At 45.5% G+C, this 5,687-nt stretch overlaps 1 long non-coding RNA gene across 1 annotated transcript; it reads right to left on the reverse strand.

Annotated features, from left to right (window-relative positions):
- Positions 1–1,060: 1,060 nt before the first annotated feature.
- Positions 1,061–5,348, reverse strand: LOC109501934. Its single transcript, XR_002160248.3, has 3 exons — positions 5,147–5,348; positions 1,918–2,032; positions 1,061–1,121 (listed from the first exon to the last, which is right to left on the reverse strand). It is a non-coding gene; the product is annotated as an uncharacterized LOC109501934 (long non-coding RNA).
- Between the last annotated feature and the right edge of the window lie 339 nt (positions 5,349–5,687).

The raw sequence follows: 5,687 nt of genomic DNA on the forward strand, positions 1-5,687 counted from the left end.
CCTCCTATAAGCTTCTGTCAATTCTTAGTGAGCTACCTTTATTTATTTTTTAAGTTCATTTATTTATTTTGAGAGAGAGAGAGACAGAAGGGGGGGGAGGGGCAGAGAGAAAGAGGGAGAGAGAGAGAGCATCCCAGGCAGTCTCCGCACTGACAGCACAGAGCCCGATAGGGGGATCGAACCCATGAACCGGGAGATCGTGACCTGAGCTGAAGTTGGGCACTCAACGGACTGAGCCCCCCAGGCGCCCTAGAGCTGCCTTTATTTCTAACACCATTCACTACATACAGCAAATGCAGCAGACATGGAATTCTTATCACTTGTACCTTTTTTTTTTTTTCTGGATTCCATGGTGACAGCTATTTTTGTTTCTTTGTCTGTTTGTTTTGACAACTTTATAACCTTAGATACCACATGCCAGAGTTGGGTGAATTATACTTTTCCATACATTGGCATTATCACAATGGTGTTTTCGTCTGGATATATTTTAGTCACTCTGATTAGATGTAGGAAACACTGTTTCCTTAATCCACTCAGTGAAACACTTGGGGTCTCCTTGGTGACAGGGACAGTCACTGCAGTTGGAGCTGCCACCTAGCAGGCACTTTCTGTCCATCGTTTTCACCTTCGGTTTCAAAGGATGACACTTTGTGACCTTCCCCCCGCCCAACTCTGGGGGTGTTACTCTCAGAGCACAACACCCTACGTACCCATCGGGTGAACAAATGTGGGACACACACACACAAGACACAAATACACATTTCAAACCCTTCATTAGGTCAAATATCTGAATTTACACTTTTGTTCAGAATCTTCTCATCTTTAGATGTAGAGGGTTTCTCTACCACTCGGGTTCCACTGAAGTCTCATAGTTAATGCCCTTCCCATTATTTTACATACATGGAAAGTGAGCTAATGCCGAGTTTTCATGTTTTTTACAAACACCATGACGCACAGTAAGAAATACATTTTAGAGGCACCTGGGTGGCTCAGTCGGTTGATCATCCAATTCTTGATTTCAGCTCAGGTCACGGTCTCGGTTGGCGGGACTGAGCCCCGAGTCAGGCTCTACACTGACAGCACAGAGCCAGCTTGGGATCCTCTCTCTCTGCCTCTCCCTCCTTAAAAATAAATAAATACACTTAAAAAAATAAAGTCTATTTATTTTTTTAAAAAAAATTTTTTTCAACGTTTATTTATTTTTGGGACAGAGACAGACAAAGCATGAACGGGGGAGGGCAGAGAGAGAGGGAGACACAGAATCGGAAACAGGCTCCAGGCTCTGAGCCATCAGCCCAGAGCCCAATGCAGGGCTCGAACTCACGGACCGCGAGATCGTGACCTGGCTGAAGTCGGACGCTTAACCGACTGTGCCACCCAGGTGCCCCAAAATAAAGTCTATTTAAAAAAAAGAAATACATTTTATTTTTTTAATATTTATTTATTTTAGAAAGAGAAACAGAGCAAGAACGGGGGAGAGGCAGAGAGAGAGGGAGACACAGAATCTGAAGCAGGCTCCAGGCCCCAAGCTGTCAGCACAGAGCCTGATGCGGGACTCAAACTCATGAGCTGTGATATCATGACCTGAGTCGAAGTCAGACACTTAACCGACTGAGCCACCCAAGCTCAGGCTTTTAAAAAAAAAAGAAATACATTTTATATCATGGCCCACTACACACACACACACACACACACGCAGCAAGTCTCATGAAATATTGGTGATGGTAGCACAACACTATCAATGTGGTTAACGTCACTTCAAAATGGTTAAGATGGCACATTTTATATATATCTTGCCACAATTTTTTAAAGTTTCACGAAGTACTATCTATCCTACTTTGTGCAGTGTTCTCTGATGTCCTCTATCATGCTTTTTGTTCATTCTAGTTGCAATATTGAAATCAATTTATGACTCACCGTGGTCACAACCGCCATTGACTGGTGCACAGGTGAACTGAGTGAGGGTGAGGGAACGGAAGCTTGTTCCTTGGCTTTCACACTGCTCCTGGGGCTCTTTGCTTTTCCAAAGCATCTGAAACAGCATAATTTAAAAAAGTGAATAACACAAACTAATAACTCCCCATACACACATGTATAATTCACTATGTGTAAAGGCTGAGTTTGGAACCATATTTGGAAAAATATGACTTAATTGCATAGCTGTAAATTATATCTTAATTTGCAAATCTTTCCTCCCTCGATTTGAAATTTATAAGTATATGATTCTGTCGGTTACTGGTTTCATCTGTAGTGCAGACAGTTACCGTAAGTGTGTGAACCGGGTGGATTTACTCTGTAGAGACAAACACTCAACTGCTGTGTCCACGGCCTGAGCTGGAGGTCTCTGCCACACACCATTGTTTCAAGACGTTTGGCTGTGACATCACGAAGGGAAAAGAAATGGCAGTATGAGGGAGTGAGGGCAGGGAGAAAGAGAGGTTTCCTCAATGGGGAGGACTGAGTGAGCACCATGAGAGAGTGGGGAGCCCTGTGCAAGTTGGGCGAGCCTGCTCTACGGCTGTCCTCTGTCATTTCTGTCCACATGACAGACTTCTGTCCAGCCATCCAAAGTGCTTTTATGCAATCATATTAATAATTATAAATAGCATTTCTTTGCCACTTTGAATGTGTCAGGTGTTTCTCACACGCAGGATCTCCTATCCCCACAATGACACTGGAGTGTAAGTTACCATATCTATTAAAGGTGAACCCCAGAGATGCAAAATCATATGCCCAACCTTCCCATGCCAGTGAGTAGACTGCAGACTAGAATTCCAGCGTCTGCGCATTTTCCACAGCCCCAGGGTGTGCAAATCCCATCGTGGAAATTTCATATTTCACTCCGTGGAAACTTATTTGCTGTACCTTCCTTAGCATAACAAAGTGGAAGACAAGTAGTTTTCTACATAAAGAATCAACCAGACGTAGGCACCTGCGGGGCTCAGTAGGTTAAGTGTCTGACTCTTGACTTCGGCTCAGGTCATGATCTCATGGTTCCTGGGTTCGAGCCCTGTGTTGGGCTTTGCACTGACAGCTCAGCGCCTGCTTGGAATTCTCTCTCTCCCTCTCTCTTCCTCTCTCTGCCCCTCCCCTGCTTATGCACACATGTTCCTTTCTCTCTCTCTCTCTCTCTCTCTCTCTCTCAAAATAAATAAATAAACATTTAAAAAAATTAACCAGGCTTAATATATTGCTCTCTGATAAAATTCAGTTAGTTGTAATACCTTTACTCAGAGAACAATAGCTTCACTTGTCCCCAAAGACATTAATGTGTTCTGTCAGTACAACTCTGGTTATATAACCTTTACTGATGAAGATACAGGTTATTTTATTTTTATTTTAAGTTTATTTACTTATTTTGAGAGAGAGAGACGCTCAACCTGCTGAGCCACCCAGGCTTCCCAGATACAGGTTATTTTAGATCTGCTTGAAATTAGAATTCTGTTGAGCACCTGGGTGGCTCAGTCAGGTAAGCATCCGAGTCTTGATTTCAGCTCAGGTCATGATCTCATGGTTTGTGAGTTTGAGTCCCGAGTCAGGCTTGCTCTGTGCTTGTGATTCTCTCTCCCTCCCTATGAGAGAGTGCACCACCTGCACTGTCTCTGTCTCTTTCAAATTAAATACATAAACTTAAAGTTTTTTTAATTAAAAAAATTAGAATTCTTTGTCTTGAGATCACCATATCCTAGTATATTTGCTTAAATGCAGGTGGATGTGGCTTTTCTTTTTTTTTTTTTTTTTTTTAATTTTTTTTTTTAACGTTTATTTATTTTTGAGACAGAGAGAGACAGAGCATGAACGGGGGAGGGGCAGAGAGAGAGGGAGACACAGAATCGGAAACAGGCTCCAGGCTCTGAGCCATCAGCCCAGAGCCCGACGCGGGGCTCGAACTCCCGGACCGCGAGATCGTGACCTGGCTGAAGTCGGACGCTTAACCGACTGCGCCACCTAGGCGCCCCGGATGTGGCTTTTCTTGATATGCTCCCCCTTCCTCCCCAAAAATCGGGACCATTCGATGAACACCTGTAAAGTCCCTATTTTGATCTTGAGTATGATGTTATTTGTTAAAGGGTGCACAACAAAATGCTTCTATTTTTGTAGGTAAACAAAAGAAATACTACATATGATACAGGCTATGTTCTCAAAGATATTGCAGTGTTTGGGGGAAGAGGAGACATTTATGAACCAGACGGACGTGTAACAAAATGGTAAATGATCAGAAGACAAAATGTGCCAAAAATAAGTGCCATCAATAATAGGGGTAGACGGAGGGTTAGAAATAAACCTGGTCCCCGTATAGAATTCTTTTTACAAATGCTGAATTCTATATGGCATTTTGTTACGAAGTTTGGCATTTATATTTACGAGGTCTAGAGGGCTTTGGGGGTTTTGTTGTGTTTTGTTTTGTTTGTACTGTCTTCGTCTGATTTTGATATCGGGAGGATACTAGCCCATGAAATACTTGTTTCACGAAATGAATTGAGAGAGGTCCCCTCCTTTTCTGTCTCCTGGAAGAGATTATGTAGAATTGGAGTTAACTTGAAATGTTTGGTAGGGTGTGGCAGTGGCAATGTCTGGGCTGGAGGCGCTACTATTTGCTGCAAAGTGCTTGCTTTCCCCGTGAGGCTTGATGGCGTGGCAGTGAGGGACACTCCAGGACCGCATCACTTGAAACTGGTACGGACTAACTTGCTGAAGCTTTGACTATTCTTTGAAGTTCCCGCAGTGAGGTAGGTAGGTAGTGTTCGTGCACACATATTTCCTTTGCCCATCATATCAATGTTGTGAAATCAACAGGGCGGGATTATCCTCACCCGTTAGCTGTATTTCAGTTCAAGAAACGGGCTCAAAGGTTGAATGACTCATCCGTGCTCACTTAACAAGGCAGGAAGGAGGAAGGGCATTTTGTTTCATGGTGGGTGACCTCCCTGAGCTGTCAGTGGAAGAAGCAACTTCTCAAGGCTCTTAGCGATAACACAGGGCCATTCTGCCGGATGTTTAAGCCCAGTAGCAGAAGCACTCCTAGAGACCCTGGTTTGCCCACATCTCACATCTCACTTGTATGAGACAAAAGGTCTGGCCTCATCTACTCCCCAAGACGTTTCCCCTTAGGTTAACTCCCCCTGTAAACAAGGCGGCATCTCACCTCGTCTGATAAGCAGAGGGGGTCGTCGCTGGAGGCGGGCAGGAGGCGAGCACTCACTCTGTCCACACACAGCCCGCCCTCGCCCCACGTCTGCCGCCCTTGACGGGGACCTGAGATGACGAGTTAGGAAGATGAGCAGGACGTCCGCAGTTCCAGCTACGCCCAGCGAAACGAGAGAAACCCGGAAGTACTACCTTACCCCACCTCTCCCGCCACCACACTCCCGGAAGTACCACCTTACACCACCTTGCCCCCCACCAAACCCGCCCGGAAGTACTACCTTAACCCCCCCCCCCGCCCGTCGCCCCACCCCACACCCGCCGGAAGTACTGCATTACCCCACCTTGCCCCCCACCGCACGCGGACGCTCAGCCCTACTTTACCTCTTCAGATTTCCCAAATCTCACCCGTCCTTCAAAGTGGCGCTCACACCTTACCTGCCTCTGACCGCCATCGCTAACGTGTTGCACGTGCTGCTTTGACGGTTAGCTCTGGGCCTGGCCTTTGGGGATCTGATCCTTCACGAGTTCATTCACCGCGC

The sequence above is a fragment of the Felis catus genome, chromosome B4, assembly GCF_018350175.1.
Source record: "Felis catus isolate Fca126 chromosome B4, F.catus_Fca126_mat1.0, whole genome shotgun sequence".
In the NCBI taxonomy this organism is placed as follows: domain Eukaryota; kingdom Metazoa; phylum Chordata; class Mammalia; order Carnivora; family Felidae; genus Felis; species Felis catus.